The 16,989-nt window shown below is 34.5% G+C and overlaps 1 long non-coding RNA gene across 4 annotated transcripts; it reads left to right on the top strand.

The window, feature by feature from the left end:
• The first annotated feature begins 470 nt into the window (after nt 1–470).
• LOC132188997 (uncharacterized) lies at nt 471–14,458 on the top strand. Of its 4 annotated transcripts, none has more exons than XR_009440990.1 (6): nt 471–1,028; nt 1,856–2,416; nt 2,628–2,707; nt 4,413–4,490; nt 12,420–12,489; nt 13,955–14,458. It is a non-coding gene; the product is annotated as an uncharacterized LOC132188997 (long non-coding RNA). The 4 variants fall into 4 exon arrangements; XR_009440991.1 differs by lacking the exon at nt 471–1,028 and having other exon boundaries at nt 1,051–1,907; nt 2,124–2,416; XR_009440992.1 differs by lacking the exon at nt 471–1,028 and having other exon boundaries at nt 1,051–2,185; nt 2,346–2,416.
• The last annotated feature ends 2,531 nt before the right edge of the window (nt 14,459–16,989 follow it).

Genomic DNA, 16,989 nt, shown 5'->3' with positions numbered 1-16,989 from the left:
AGTCTGTCCCCCCCTGGTGACGCAGTCCCATCAGCCCAATTTCCGAGCAGTCCGCCATAAAGGACACAATGGGCTGACCCCATCATGAGTGTGATCTGAGGGCAGGGAATGGTCTGTCACCTGAGTCAAATCAACGACGGTGACTCCATCACCGGTCACCGACCCATGATTATCAACACGTACCCCTTCTCCTCCCTGGGAAAAATATCTGAGCCAACCAATCACATCCGTATATCTTCTTCTTTTTTTTTTTTTTTTTTTTCCTCGAAAAAGCTTTTTGTGTACTCTTTTGTCTTCCCCAAAAACACCAACAAACCACACACAAACACACACAAACACACGCACGTACGTACAGATTACACACGTACCGAATCATGATGAGAACAGTTCATTAGAGGCTTTAAAGAGTCAAGAGAAAGGAGGACTCCTTCTTTCTATCCATCCATTAAAGCTCCCACCCCCCATCTCTCTCTCTGTCTCTGTGTTGTTTTCTTTCTACTACTTTCCTTATTTTTTTTGATGGGTCACTTCGTTCCTTTCCTTATTTGGCCGTTTTTGGTGCAATTTAATGGGTGGCCGTCGGCACTGTTTGATTTGTTCTGAGAGAAGTCAGGCTCGGGCGGCGTGTCTCCGACACCTGTACGTTATGCATGAGAGTGGAGCAGAGAATACAAGGGAGGCGATATAGTGAATGATGAGAGACAGAGAGAGAGAGACAGAGAGAGAGAGAGAGAGAGGGGTTGGTTTGTTTGGTTTGTTTGTTTGTGTTTTTTTTTTTCTTGGTTTTGTTTTTTGTTTCTTGGGTTTGTGGCTTTTTTTCTTGGTCTGAAAAAAAACCCTAAATCCTCATTGAAAGTTTACCAGTTTTACACGAAAAGAGAAGTGGGATCATAGATTTGTAGCGACTTTCGGTTGGTTTCCATAAATGGGTGTCTGTCCGTTCTCAGATCTGATATATTCTTCTTTTTATTTTCCTTGTTTGAGTTTGTTCGGTTAATCCTTGGGTTTCCGCATCTGGGAATTATAAGGTTGTCTTTATTATTCCTTTTTTTTTTTTTAATAATTTTGTGCTAGCTAGCTTGTTTCCCTGGTACATAGAAATTGACAGAAGAGAGTGAGCACACAGAGGCATATGGTATAAGTCTGTGCTATTGCTTTTGCGTGCTCACTTCTCTTTCTGTCAGATTCCATTGCCGGAGGAGGCCTGCCATTGTTCCAGATCCTCTCTCTCTCTCTCTCCTTCCTTCATCTTCAACAGCTGCTGATCAACAAGATCATTATAGAGTAGCCTATTGTTTAAATTTTTGACAAATATATATATATGTTATAGTGGTGAGATTGTTTGAAAGCGTGACTTTTGATGAGAAGCTGCGCCCGATTACTGTGCGGATTAAGCGGAAAATCTTGTTTATATATATATATCATGGGACCATTCCCGTTATGTAGGAGTATATAGCTAGTATGGTCCTCACCAACCCTCCTTTCTTCTTCTTTGTTTCTCCATTTCGTTTTTATAATATTCCTGCGCATGCGTTTTTCACTCGATAATTGGTTCTGATCTGACTTTGTTTTCACCTGAATCTGCTTCCTCCTTCTTATCTCCTTTCTGATACATTATTATTTTTCGTGTGTGTTTGAAACCCTATTTGTGTTTTTTGTACGACTGCAAAAGGGTTTTCTAGCGAGGTCTGAATCTACTCTAAATCTACCTGCGCTATATATAGTACTATTAATGGATCTTCACAGAAAACTAAAATCTAATTTAACTATTATATATTTCTTTTCATCATATACTTTCTGAGCATTTTTCATCTTGATTTGATGCCACGTATTTACAAATTCTTTGTGTTATTAGGTTACGGTGATGAGAATCCGTCAACTCAGATATCAAGAAACTTGTCAACCAGGTTTTGGGCATCGTGCTTCCAATAAAACTTTTACCTTCATTTCTTCATTTTATTTTCACTTTATAATTCTAAGTTCATAAGAAATCTTGTATCAGAAACTTTGAGCACCCTAATTAATTTTTGTTTGATGTGCGGATTGATCTATTAATATATGTTGCAAAACAAGTTCTTTTTTCCTTTTTCTTTTTCAATAGGGTGATTGTTTATGAATTACAGGAGTTACACGAGTCATGGACTGATATACTTTTGTTGCGTGTGTCTGAGCTGCAACTGGATAAGTTTGAGCTGACTCTTTCCGTAGCTTTGAAATAATATTGGCATCTATTTGCTGTCTTTATCGTAATCAGCAATATTTTTATGTTTGGGGTTATACTATTATTTTATGCCGACTTACAACTAATTATGTTATTATATGTTCGCATGATGATTTAATTTCAGAGGTTTAATGTTCCTGCCAGATGTTTTGGGTTGCCAAAATGGAATGTTCCACTAATCCTATGTTGGGCAAGGTACTAATTAATTTAATCTGCTTCAGAATAATATTTCCTGTTTAATTAAAAGTAGATGTTAGTTGTTGCTACATATTCTGTGACATCATATATATATATATATATATATATATATATATATATATATATATATATATATATATATATACTGATATTTTGTATATGTTCCAAGGAATTTTAATTAACTAGGATTGTTCTCTTGATGTTAAAGTGATCCTGATCGATGCATATATAAGCTGCTGATGATAATCAATTGATTAAAAGAAGAATCTTCATTGGCATTACTTTCAGGTTTGTCATTTAAATGTTTTACTTTTGGGGGTTATCTAGCTAGAATTTAATTTAAACAAGCTAATAAAAACTAGTCATTTTGGATGATGTTGATGTCTTATCTAAGTAGTGAATATACTGAATTGACTATTGCATGATTGAATTTTGTAGCATTTTGTCAAGAATTTCAGCTGGTTCCATTTGATTTGGTTAATGCTTTAGTGTAGACAATGTGTGGACATAATTGTTTTCCTATTCATTTTTTTTAATTACTTTTATTAGTTCAGAGGCAACACATTGAAAATCAGTTGTTGTATGAAAAAGGAGTTGGAATAGTAGTTGGTGGATGGTTCTCAAAATGGAAGACTAGTTGGTGGATAAATATTGAATATTACAGGTTAATGAATGTGTGAATCTTTAATAAATATTTATATAAGATAGGAGTTAGAGAATCATGAAATATAAAAAGCAAGCCCTAGAGGATAATGAAAGTACCTTAATCATCCAGAAAAAAGAAAGAAAAGGAAAGAACCTTTTTGTTTGGGGGGGGGAACAAGGAAAATCAATCTTGAATGCCTTCAAGAAAATGCATTAGACAAGTTGGGGGGCTTTAAGAACTGTGGTTGCATATTTGGGCATGTTCCTTGTCTTTTGAGATGAAGAGTTGCTTCCAAATTGCTGGGTTTCAGGATTAAGATTAGTGAGATGGCATATCTCAGGAGGTTGTGTTTGCTTTAGGGTGGAAATTTGACAAACACAGATTAAAGAAGATTGCTTGTGTCATGAACAATTGATAAAACTCACTGGTCGATTTATAATTCCCATATTGAGTTATATAAACAAACTTCTACTATCTATCAACACTATCTTTTGTATATGGCGATCGAAGTTGCCAATATGAATTCTGATTTATTAGTTTGATATATATATGAGTCAACTATTTAAGTAGAAGATGAATTTGGAGACTTAAGTAATTAAGTCAATTTTGTTTTCATCCCATTAATTTAGCATTTTCCTTTCAAAGTGTAATCAATAATACTTCTCTTTAGCCTCTAATAACCCACCCACCGGGTCCCCAACCTCCAAAATAAAAAGAAAGCTAACAAAAATTCATTTTTTTCTATATCATGTGATGTATTGTACAAAAAATTTAAATAAGGAGAAAAGAAATATCTTTAACATATTTTAGCCTGTAGCTTAGCATATTTAAGATTGAACACATCTTTGTATTCAATTATTCCATTGTTTTCTTTTTTTTATTTGAAACTAATGCAATATTATTCATCATTAATTTTTGAACCAGAAGACCCAAAACTATTCTTGCTCCATGATAACAATGTGCATGCTTTTATGTTTATAAAGCTAAAATTTATGCATTGGCTTTTTAGAGATTGAGGTTTATCACAAGGTGCTGTTTCTTTGCTCCATGATAGGATAAATTTGAAAGATTGCTTTTTATGTTTGGTTGCTCTTTGCTTTTGTGTTTTCTAGATCCCAGAATACAAAAAATTCAATCGATACAGCAGTAACATCGTTTGTGATTGCTGGGATTAGTGGAAATATTCAAGAATTGCTTTGTGAAAAGCTCATGTATTGACTTAGTTTCATGTTTCTACAAAATTCCTGGATATTATTCTTATAGTTCTTTGTTCTTTTTTGTTCATGATTTCTTTCTAAACCCTGCAACGGGGCGACTTTTTCTTTTGGTTTGTTACATATATATCAGTATATGTTGCTTGGTGAAATGTGGCTTCCTTGGCGAAAATGAAAATTTTCTTGTGGAATGCAGCCAGCTTCTTTTAAGGTATGCCTTGTGCTTGAATTTCCCTTTCAACCTTTTTTATTCTTGTCAATCATCTTCAATGGACATGGTTACTATTATGAAATCAGAATGCTTAAACCCAACATATACAGGTGATGGATTAGCCCCAAGCCTAAGCTATGGCACTACCTTTAATTTCTTTCCATAGATGTCTATTTGCAAGCTTTATTAAACCCTAAATACCTACATTTTTGTACCTTCTACATATGATCTTCATGCCCAGTATAAAAAAAAGATAAAAGAGCTTTTTTTTTTCTTTTTTTTTTCCTAAAAGCCTAAACATTTTTTAATATAAGAAAATACATCTTAAAACAGAGGGATAACATTTTTCTGCTGTAGAAAATCCCAAGGGAAGCAAGATTAATATATGATTAGGGTTAATTAATTCATTATTTGTTCCTCCCAAAGAAAACATGATTAGTAAAAACAGGGATTCAGGTTTTGGAGACGTTGTTATTCCCAAGCTTGAATGGAGTTGGGGAGTAAAAATTATTTTATTTCTTGAAAAGGGGAAGGGGGATTTTGTTTTGAGATGCACCCAATTAAAAGCTCCTAGTTATAAGACTTTAAATAAAGTAACTTTCTCATATATAGTAGTTGTTTGATTAATATAATAAGTTCAGTGATGCTTATCAAAAAAAAAAAATATATATATATAATAAGTTCAGTGCTGTATATTCTTTGCACCATAAAGTAGGTTCATGAAAATATTACCATATATTTTATGAGTTCTTTTGATTGGATTGCTGAGTTTGGTGGAATTCCTTTTTATTCTCTCTGATTTTATGATTTATTGAATTACCCATCGTAATTTTTTTGGACAATATCCCTTTTTCACTGCCTATGTGAATGAGTTGTGACCATTTGATTCATTAGGCAGGATATTTGGCTGGTTTGCTACTGACCTTTGGTTATGGCGAGTAGGTGCTTTGTGAAACGAGTAATGGTAGAAACCACCATGTTAACGTGACATTGTCAATTAGTCATTATTATGTGAAATGAGTAATGATAGAAATCACATTTTTATCTCACCGCTATCACACATGCTGATGTGACAACCAATCAGCCCTTGCTAAAAAAAAAAAAAGGTTCACAGGCTGATTAACACTATAACATTAGCTGGGTGAGATAGTGATGTGATAAAAGTATAGTTTCTTCTCATTACTCATCAGATCTATATGGGGAGATTAGGTGTGGATAAGTCGAGAGGTTAATAGATTAATGATGTTTATAATTTTGTCAAGAAATTGTTACTAATTTCTTTGATATTTCCTAAGCTATATGTTGCCTACCACAAGGATATTGAGCCACTGGTATGTTACTGATCAATTAACAGCCCATACTAAGCTTTCCCCTTTCCCTTTTCCCCTTACTTTTTTTATTGATTTCTCTGTGGATATTTTTTTATTTCCTTTTTCTTCTTGAGTAGGGTGGGGAGTTTAGAAGCAGCCTAAGCAGGCCCTTCAGGCCCTTCTTGAGTGGGGTTTAGACCACAAATATTTTTCTCGACGGTTTTAGCAACTATAATGTAGAATCCTTGTTGAATGGGGATCCCTGTTAATACCCGTCTTCATGAAGGAACTCTCTTAATTATGCTGTTTTTGTTCTCTTTAAACCGATGAAGTCGATCTTGCCTGGGAAATTGGGATGTGGTTTTGATGTTAGTTGCATGCTTTTGGTGTCACAAAATATAATTAAGATGATAATTGTCAAAGCCAAAGCAATAGATCATGACTATATGTAGATATATGTTTGTATTGTCAGCCAATAGATATATGTGTGTGTGTGTGTGTGTGTGTGTGTGTAACAAGAGAACAGAAAATTCTTTGATATATTTCTGGCCTATCTAATATAACTGGCACCATGACATGAGGACTAGTCTCCGGGCATGTTTGGTGACTAACCATTTAAAAAAAATATCTGGTCTTGAACAGAAAAAGCTGTTCTTTACATGAAATTAATACGCCCCCTTGTTTTTGAAAAATTATTTTTGAAAGATGTTCTTGTATTCTTGTTTCTAAATACGAGAAAACATGAAACATGAACAGTGCACATTAAGTGCATTGTAACTGGCCAGCATATCGAAGACACTTTTTGTCGTGTGTGTATATATATATCAGTTTTGGTTGATGTTTAATGCTTTCTTATTCATACAAAAAAGTTCTCATCTCTTCTCTCTCTGTCTCTGTCTCTCTCTCATGGTGCAGTACTACTAGCTAGAGAACTCCAAATCGCCTGGAGCTTTCTTCCTTGAGGAAGTAAAAGGACCAGTGGACCATGATGGTCTGATGATAATGATGGGCTATATATATATATATATATAAATGAAATATCTTGAAAAGCGCAGAAGGCGTAACCCAAGTACACATAAAGTATATGAGAGAAATACTTCACTAGAAAGAGAAAAGAAGTTGAGAAAATTATAAAAACTATGCATATAAAAATTTAATGCAGTTATCGAGAGGTAAAAGAAGAAGAAAGACTTTAGATCCACCATTGTCCTCGTCGTCTTGCGATTTTTCAAAACATCTATAATTTCTTTCCCTCCAAAAATACCACAAAAGGCATGTCAAAACCAACTTCCACACATGTACACATTGAGGACTACCTCCCAACTCTCTCCAAAAGCATATAGGTCAACAACTCTTCTTAGCATAACCCAAGTTAACCCAATACAAATGAAGATAGCACACCACAAAGCACTTGTGGTCTCATAATGTAGAAGAAGTTGATCTATAGTCTCCCCACTCTTGCATATACATATACAACACTAGTCAACCACAATGATATTGTCTCCCTAGGGCGGTATCCAATCAAAAAAAGGCCACTCAGGGAACTTTATGCAGCCAAAACTCTTTTGAGGGAAATGGGCAATCTCATGAGGTACAAGGATGTTATAGAAAGATCTTACATCAAACATCCCTCTCTTGAAAGTAGTTCAAACTAACTTGTCTTCACCTCCCTCTCTTAATCTAAGAGAATACAACAAATTAAAAAAAATTAAAAAAAAGACATTCACTTCTCAATCATGAGCCGCTTTAGTAAAGCTTATATTCCACTGATGAGATCCACTAGATAACTCCAAGCAATCAGTTATTCAAGCATCTTTTGCTCAAGCAATGCTATACAAAATCGGAAAAGATTTTTTTTAGTGCCTGCCTAGATCACATGTCAAGCTAGAATTTAATCTTGAAACCATTACTCACCTCACACCTAGTATGACCAAAAAACTCTCTTTGGCTCCTCATGATAAATTTCCATAACCCCATTTCATACGACCCATGAATCTCATTTAGACAACCACACCCCCCCACCAAACAACCAATACTTAGTGGCCACTAAAGTTCTCCATAAATTCTCTCTCTTATGCACAAAGTGTCAAAGCCATTTCCCCAAAAGAGCATAGTTGAACAAAAACAAGTTTTAAACCCCCTAGCCCTCCCTCAGAAAGTGAGGAACAAATCTTGGACCAACAAACCAAGTGAAATTTGAACTCATCCCCTTGTCCACTCCACAAGAAATCTCATTATAGCTTTTCTATGTGATTGACAACACCAACATGAACTGAGAAGGGGAAAGAGAGACATAAAATATGTAGGTAAATTGACAACACCATCGCATATCGACTAGGCCTTAAAAGAAGCTCTCAAAAGAAAGCCAAGATACTTCAAAGGCAAATAAGACACCCCAAAGGCCAACCCATCAACATTGTGGACATTACTCATGGGACCAACTCTGATTTGGTTAGTTTAACTTTCAAACTGGATACAATTTCAATGCATAAGAATAAGGCACGCAAACAATAGGTATGATATGGGTTAGTCTTGTAGAAAATCAAAGTGTCATCTGCAAATAAAAGATGGGATATATGAAGCATATTAGAGTCCCTAGACCCCATAGAAAAGCCTGAGAAAGCCCCCATCAACACTAGTAGAAATCATTTTACTAAGAGCCTCCATAACAATGACAGAGTTGTGGAGATAGATGATCTTCCAGTCTCAAACCACGAGAATTGCTGAAGAAATAAAAAAGAAACCGGAATTGCTAAAAAGACCATGCCTTTTCTAAATGAGAGTAAGAAAAGTAGCATTAAGGATTTTTTTTTTTAATTTTTAATTTTTTCAAACTTACCTCTAGCATGAAAATCATGGAAAACCCTTATGACTCCGTCTTTAATCACATTCCAACATACTTGGAAGAAGGCCATAGTAAAACCATGAGGGCCTATGCAAAAAGCCTTTGAGGTTGTTAAGGAATTGTAGGAAGGTAAGATGTGAAATTGGAGAGTTTTTTTGGGTAATTAAGAAATAATTTAATTAAAACCTCAAATAAATGGAAAACCATTAGGGGCAAACCATAGGTAAGAACATCAACCACGCAAGAAATCCTGAATCATAACATGCCAATGACAGATATAATACCCCCTTCTCATAGGAAGATGATATTGCACATCGCTTGAATCATAAACATAAGGACATAAGGATATAAGAACTCCATAAACTTAAAAGCACAGTAAACCAAACGCCCCATAACAAATTGAAACAAAATTCACCCTATTACTTGTTATTACAACTCATCCCATTAAAACATAACCTTTAAACGCTTAGTCATAACATAGAAAGTGTGCTATAACAAATTAAACCTACTAATGTTCTTCATTTCAAAAACAATTGAAAAAAATACAAGTCCACATTCACACGTTTCATAAATCTTCTTTTTCCTTTGATCTCTTGAGTGGCTGACACACAATTACACCTTTTGTGTAAAGGTTGGCAATCGCAAGGATCCTAGCTCTGCTCTAGTGGCCATAGGTGGAGTTGCGTCTAGGATATGGACATCACTCGGTAAATAATAGTGCATTCAAGTAACCATTCCTAGCGAACCATACAAGATGGTTGTTCCTGCCCATTAGTTCCAGTACCGTCGCACATCATTTCATACCACAGTTTTTCTTTTTCTTTCCTTTCCTTTTTCTTTTTCTTTCCTTTCATTTAGTTCTCATAAAGTATCATAACAAATCCATGCATTACATAGCGGAAGCATGCGCATAATATCACTTACATTTAAACCCTTTTTCAAACATGTAGTTTTGGATGCATAAAAAGGTCTACCAAATCAAGGCTAACATTTTATCATATACCTTGAAATTTTTTTTAAGGAAAAAGATTGTGGTAACATTTAGAAGAAAGCAAATGTACGATTGTATCTACTTACTTTGCTCCTTAGTTTCAAGAATTTAACACACTTCACTTAGCAACCTAAGCAAACATTTATGGACAATTATTGTTAATTTGTTAACGCTTTCCTAAAATTTATTCTTTTCTATTGTTTGATTCTTCTAAATATTTCTTCCACACTTAGTGGCATATCTTATTTCTTCGCTTAAGACATTTATTTTTGCATTTCAAGTTCGATTCTTTTCTTTAATGATCACACCATGCATGTATGTTCAATTTACTATTCATGGATCATGGAATGTGTAGATCTCAACACCACTTACATGTAGTCTTAATATGGTTTTAAGCCACCTTAAGGTCCCCTAAACAGGTTCAGTCTCAAGTAACAAAGATAGGCTTTAAGGCCTCAATTAAGTTCAACTAATATGTTTGTATGTGTGATGTACGTAATTCCGGCAACTTGTTAGTGGAGGTTACTCCGTTATAAGCTCTACATGTCTCCATTAATGATCGTGTGGTTTGGACCATTGGAAAGACAACTGAAAGAATGTTTATTCTATATAGCCACTTTTTGTAAAACATCTTTTTGGAAAAGGCCTTACAACCACCTTCGTGGTGATTGTAGTGCTGCAAAATTTTATGCAGCAACCTAATTTTGCTATTTCACCTCTATGGTACAATTCAACACTCAACTAGTCATACAACATGTTATGATAGTGTCAATTAATATTCAGGAAATTATGTAATCATGCTGTTTAAACCATATCTATGTTGTCTAGCTAAGGTAAGAAATCATATCCAAAGTGTTATTAGTGCTGGCAGGATGCATAGGAAACTCGAACATCAAACTTTAATGCTGTTATTCATACTTTTGTAGGTTTCTGTTATGGTTCTCACAATAACATGACTAAATATCAATATTAGAACTCATACGTATGCAAAACCCATACCTAACACTAAAAGGAAGCCTAGACATCCATAAATTTGAGTGTGATCAATCTTGGTTGATTTTAGTTGTTGTTTTGTGTCTTGAACAGAAGTATTCTCTTATGTTCTTTTAGTTTTCATGTAATAAGTAATTTGACTTTTAAATTAGGCATGTGACCACTGTAGGACTGGTTTAAAACCGTTATATTAGATTTGAATTTGTGGTTATGATAGCGTCTTAGCTAGGGCAGCAACATCTTGTCTTATTTAAGAGTTTTCTGAAATTATAACAACTTTTTCTAGAGAATCAAATGAAACAACTTTCGCTTAGGGATTGAGTTTTTTGGGTGTTCTTGTTAATTTGATTGCTTATATTAGCTCTCTGATTTCCCTTCTTAATCTCTCTTTTTCTCTCATTCATATTTGGAATTGTTTAAGTCTTTGTTCATACAAATATGTGAAAGGTGTTTAAGCATGGCTGCTCAATTCCAAGTGGCCACCGTTTTTATCCCCAAGGGCACTTTTAATTTGCACAAGAGTTTTTAAGGTTCGAGTCCTTCCAAAGTAAGGCTCTAAGAGGAAATATTTTTATAATATTAGTGACAACTATCAGTGACGACCCGAGAGTCATCGTTGAAAATTTGGTCGCTAAGGACTTAGGCCAAGATGTGTTGAGGGTGGCGTTACTTACCAACTAGGATATCATGGTGTTTGGTTGTGCATGGGAGATTTGATGATGGACAATGGTTGGTTGATTGGCTTTTCTGTTGGTATTCTTGGGGGTTTTGGGACATCATTGGTGACAGTGTAGGGAAGTGGATTTGGTGGTTGGGTTACAATTGATGGTGGGTTCGGGGTTTAGCGGCCGGGGGTTGTGTTTTTTAAGTGGTTAATAGGTGCATGTTGGGCGTATTGGTGATGGAGACTGAGGAAGTGATAGCTAAATGCCCTTTAATTGCCGGCTTTTTAGTAGTATATATAGTGGGGTTAAAGATAAAGAGAAAATTTTCAACAAAAAAAAGTTAGTTTTCCATAAAAAAAAAAATCACCAAAAAAAATTTTCATTTTCATGTGCGAAAAACTTTGCCTTGAGTACTTCAAAATTGGTGAAATATTAGGGATCCCAATGTCTGAAACTGAAAGTTTAGCATGGTATAAAAAACTTGAACTTGAAATCTCTTCTCTTCATAGTTGGTGGCAGCAGTGAAGATCTTATCCCCAATAGGTCCATTGAATTTGTTAGAAATGACAAATTCAATTTTAGGAGCCACTTGCTTGGACAAAGTTGTCCCTCTCCTTGGCTTCAATGCAAGCCTTATGTTGGACTGTTTCTTGTGACTTTTCCAATCCATTTTGAAGAATTGGTTGTGGTGTTTTAAGCACACATGGATGAGCAGTCTTGGAGAAGTTCTCAGCCATGGGCTGATTAGCTCTCAAATTGTTGACTTGCCTATAACCGCACACTTAGCTTCTCCTTAGCTCTTTCTGAAGGAATTGGATGATTTGAGGCAATTCAACTCTTAAACTTCTCAGGAAGCTGTTTTGCTTCTACAGCTTGTCCTTTAAGCTTGCACCGCAGTCAGTTATTGCTTTGGCTTTTCAACTTGCTGTTTAGGCTTTCCTTCTCAACTTGTTTGGACAATTGTGGTTATTATTAAGGCTCTTTGCTGCTTGTTATTTAATTAGGCTTCTCAACTTGTTCACTGCTTGTTCTAGCTATTCTGCCTTTCTTACTTGTTATTCTCACTTGTTGTCTTGCTGTTTTGAAAGTTCAGATCTCTATTTAGAAATCTTATGAATTTTTCAGGCATGATAGCTGTTTCAACAGTATCCTGGAATTCATCCACTTGCACATCTCAGTGTCCACTCTTGAATTGGTAAATATTCATTTTCACTTTTGCTCTTTCAAATTTTATCATTAGCTCATCAAACTTTATAGAATAATCAATCACACACATATCACCTCATTGCCAGCTAATTAACCATCTCATCGCAAACCTTGTCCAGATGTTTTCTTTTTAAGAAGCGTTTTCAACCCTTTCCAATGCATCATTCTAGGTGTTGTGTAAGATCTACATCAATATGAAAAAATGATTATGGAGGAACTCGGAGCAACCGAGACTCGGGGAAAATCAATGATTTTGGGCATTCCTTATTAGAATGATGGGTTTATGTAGCTGGATAAGAGGGTAGGTAATAGGTTGAAATGGAAAGACAAAGACAGGAAAATTAGGTATGGGAGGAGTCCACCTGTTTGGAAAGATATGAAATCAAGATTTTTAGGAAACTGGTCACTTTTCTAATTCATTCATACTTCTAAAATGCATATAGGCCTGCCAATATATAGAGCTGATCGATCTCCTAGGATTTTTTTATTTTTTATTTTTTTAATTAGTAATGAATTTCAATAGAAACACCGAGGGGCACAACCCTAATAGATAAGAAGTATGCAAGAGAAAACTCCTTTAACAAGAAAAGGAACAAAAATCTACGAAATCAGAAAAGTTCAAAAAATTGTGAGATATTATATGCCAATGTCTATGTATAAAGTGATTTGACCAAGATATTCTTTAGCTCTTCCACCGAAAGACTTGAATGACTTCATAGCTTACTAATCAATGATTCTTTGAAGACTCAGCAATATTGGTGAGTTTTGTGATTGATGGAGGAAAGTAATATCTCTTATGGTGGTGAATATTGTCGTATTAGATTGGATTGACCAATAGGAATTCCTAATACAAAAGCTAGAAGTGCATGCCTCCTAACTGTAAAGGCAATTATAAAATGAGAATGCATCCTTTGGATGATTAGATTGTTTCACAACCACACGATCTCCTAAATTTTATGATCCATACATGTTCCCGTTTTTTTAGATGATAAATTGCTGTTTCTGCCTCGTTGTGTGCGTACGTGTGCGCATGCATGCACGTGTCCACATGTAGATTTGTTTGAGGAAGTGTCGAGTCTGCTGGTAATTAATTAGAGTAGATGGTGTAAGCTTGCAGGATTGGGGGTTTAGATAATTATGTAAAGCAAGGAAGTGGGAAGTAGGAAGTGAAATGGATGTAGACAAAAATTAGGAAATTGTTATATAATTGCTGCAAGGACTGCATAGAAAATAGTCCTCCAATTAAACAAGGTGGCGCACCTTAAATATTTTAATGAAAGCATGGCCTTTTCAATCCATGGTTGGGGCATATATATGCACTTGTTGTGCTGCTCGATAAAGACATTAATTTGCCCCATTCTAGTTGGTGCGTGTGCGTGTGCGTGAGTCTGATGATCATTGTCTGCATATAATTGATGAATTAATTAACTCCTTTCTCAATTGTTTAATTACAGGATGTGGGATATGATCAGGTTTGTGCTTGCTGGCGTTGGATACTTTGGTGGTGATTGCTAGCTTATTGTGCATGCACAGCCGAAGAGGGAAAGTAGAGTCTTTTTATCTTTTTTATTTTATTTTGTGGATAAGTTAATTTTTTTCTCAAAACAAGCATTAGGGTTCCCTAAGCCCCAAGGAGATAATTAGAGCTCTAGATTATACCCTAGAGAAACAACCTTAACAACCCTCCCTTCCCCTTGTTAATAAAATTAAGGTCCTGTTTGGTTTGCGAAATAGACCCTTGGATTGGACTAGCTAACACTAGGTATAGCTAGTCCTTTGTTTGGTAACACTCTATTCCTGAGAATAATCTATTCTCATGAGACTACTAATCCCATACACACAGGGTTAGCTAAGCCACTAAAAAATGAGTGGCTTAGCTTCTTGTGGGATTAAATTAATTGTGTAAATTGTCACAAAAAACCCTACTTGTGGGATTAATTTTCGTTCTCTCTCTGATTCTTCTATATCTCTCTCTCTCTCTCTCTCTCTCTATATATATATATATATATATATCTCTATATTTCGTTTCTCTTTTTTTTTCTATCTCTATTTTCTCCTGATTCTTCTAGTACGTTTTCTGCAAGTAATGAAATTTTTTTTTTTTTCTATGTCATCTCCTCTCTCTACGGTTTCTAAGTTTTTTTTTTTTTTTTTAAATTATGTTTTTTGATTTCTTTTGATTCTCTCTAATTTTTTTCTTTCCGTTTCTCTGCTTTTTTTTATTTATGTACTTTTTTATTTTTTTTAATTATGTTTCTCTGTATCTATTTTTTCTCAGTTTTTTTTTTCTTTGACGGAGAAACAGAATCTGCAAGATTTTTATAAAATACAAATATATAATCTGTTTTTTGATTTCTTTTGATTCTTTGTACATTCTCCAACTATATTTTTCATATATAAATAATTTTGTAACATAATTGCACAAAAAAAAAAAAAAGGCCACATACCTGACATAATTAAAAACAAGAAAGAAAAAGAAATTATAGAAAAGTTATTTATGTTTAAAAAAGAAAAGAAAAAAAGAATGAAAGTCTTTAATAATATAAATTGTATTTGTATTATAAGGGTATTTTAGAAAATTTGATCACAATATGATTCCATTCACCAACATATTGCATTGTACCAAACGAAGGAATAAGATTAGCTAGTCTATTCCAGCGTTACAACCAAACAAAGGAATAGTAATAGCTAATCTATTTCACACTCTTCTATTCCTAGTAGTAGTTAATCCTTTTCCAATGGACTAGATATTCCGCGAACCAAACGAGGCCTAATTGTCTTTGTTCTTGGGGGGCCTAGTGGATGGCCTTATTTTGTATATCAGTTTTGTTTAATGCATTTCTCACTCATCTTAAAAAAGAAGAAGAAAGAAGAAAAAAAAAAAAAAAAGCATTGTCTTATTGTCATTTGTCTCTTGGGAAGGCTGTTCAACACTGCACTACAAGAAATCGGATCTTTCGGGGCGACCTCATTTGGACGCTGTTGATCAACAACATCGACTGTTGGACGCTGATGGTCTGACGTTGATGATCAATTGTTGATCATTAGTGTCGACTCGGAAGTGGATGCTATTGATGATCTTTTAGCGTCCACTAAGTCGACACTAAAGGTCTTGTATTGTGGACGCTAATGCTGGAGTAGACGGAAGGTAGAGTGGACGCTAGTGCTCCACACCAGTGTAGGAATAGTATTTGCATTGGGAATCTAGGATTTAGGACTGCATTTGCTTTGAGATTAATGTTACAAAGGAGGAATTATTTTCCAATTGGGGATTTGAGAGTAGGAATTTACAAAGTTTGTCTTTGGACAGTTGGATTTACACTACAAAAATTAGAGACTTTTTTGACGTGGTGAATTGTAACTCATATTTGCCACGTCAATCATTTTTGACGTGGCTAAATAAACACAATAAAATCTTTATTGACGTGGCGAACTTCAATGTGTTAATAATTATTGACGTGTCTAAATGCCACGTCAGTAATTATTGACGTGTCATAGTGGCACGTCAAAAATTATTGACGTGTCTAACTGCCACGTCAATAATTATTGACGTGCCATTATGACACGTCAACAATTATTGACGTGTGTAAACGCCACGTCAATAATTTATTGACGTGCAGAAAAGGCACGTCAAAAATTTTTGACGTTTTATTTTTAACATGTCGAAAAATTTTGACGTGCCATTATTTCACACATCAATAATTATAATTAATTTTAATTAATTTCAATCATATTAATTATACAATATGTATTAAAAAAAAAAATTAGGTAGTAAAAATTAATTGATATACAATATATATGTATAATTATACCTGATTCAAAATATTATTATGTTGAAAAAATATATGGTGCATTTTATCTATAAATCATTCTAGTAATATTAATATGATGGCCATATTAATTTTTAAAAAATAGGACATACAGAATACATTTATTTCATAAGACCCGCAAACTCCATATGAACTCGACCAACACAAAATATGTGTTGGTTGTTATTTCCAAGTGCCAAAACAAACATTTCATTTCTTTACTATTCTGGCATGCAGTGTATTAATATCGTACTACCATTAATACACTACATGCTAGAATATTAAAGTATTGAAAAGACAAAGAAACAACAAGCAAACAATTATAAGGAAGGGAGTATTAGTTTCTTGTCGTGAACTTCACAGTAGAGGGGAGGATGATCTTAAAGAAGTGCGAGGGTGTCGTAGTCGCCATCGAACTTGACCTCCGGTTGTGCACCACTCTAGTTCGGCGAGTCCTTGACTTATCTCAATTGTTCATTGATCCTACTGTGAAAATGCCTGGAAGCTCGATCTGATTCTCGATGAGTAGATTGTTGAGCCATCACGAAAAAATGGATTTTATTATTAACAATCTAGAATATTAATTTATTTGCTCTCTAATTAGTCTTAAGTATATTGTATTTATAAAAGATATAAGAGAAAAAAATGATATAAAAATTTAAAAATTTATCTTTCTCTTA

The sequence above is a fragment of the Corylus avellana genome, chromosome ca8 (genome assembly GCF_901000735.1).
Source record: "Corylus avellana chromosome ca8, CavTom2PMs-1.0".
NCBI classification, from domain to species: domain Eukaryota; kingdom Viridiplantae; phylum Streptophyta; class Magnoliopsida; order Fagales; family Betulaceae; genus Corylus; species Corylus avellana.
The sequence above is the reverse complement of the archived record's forward strand: the minus strand, read 5'-3'. Positions and strand labels throughout refer to the sequence as shown.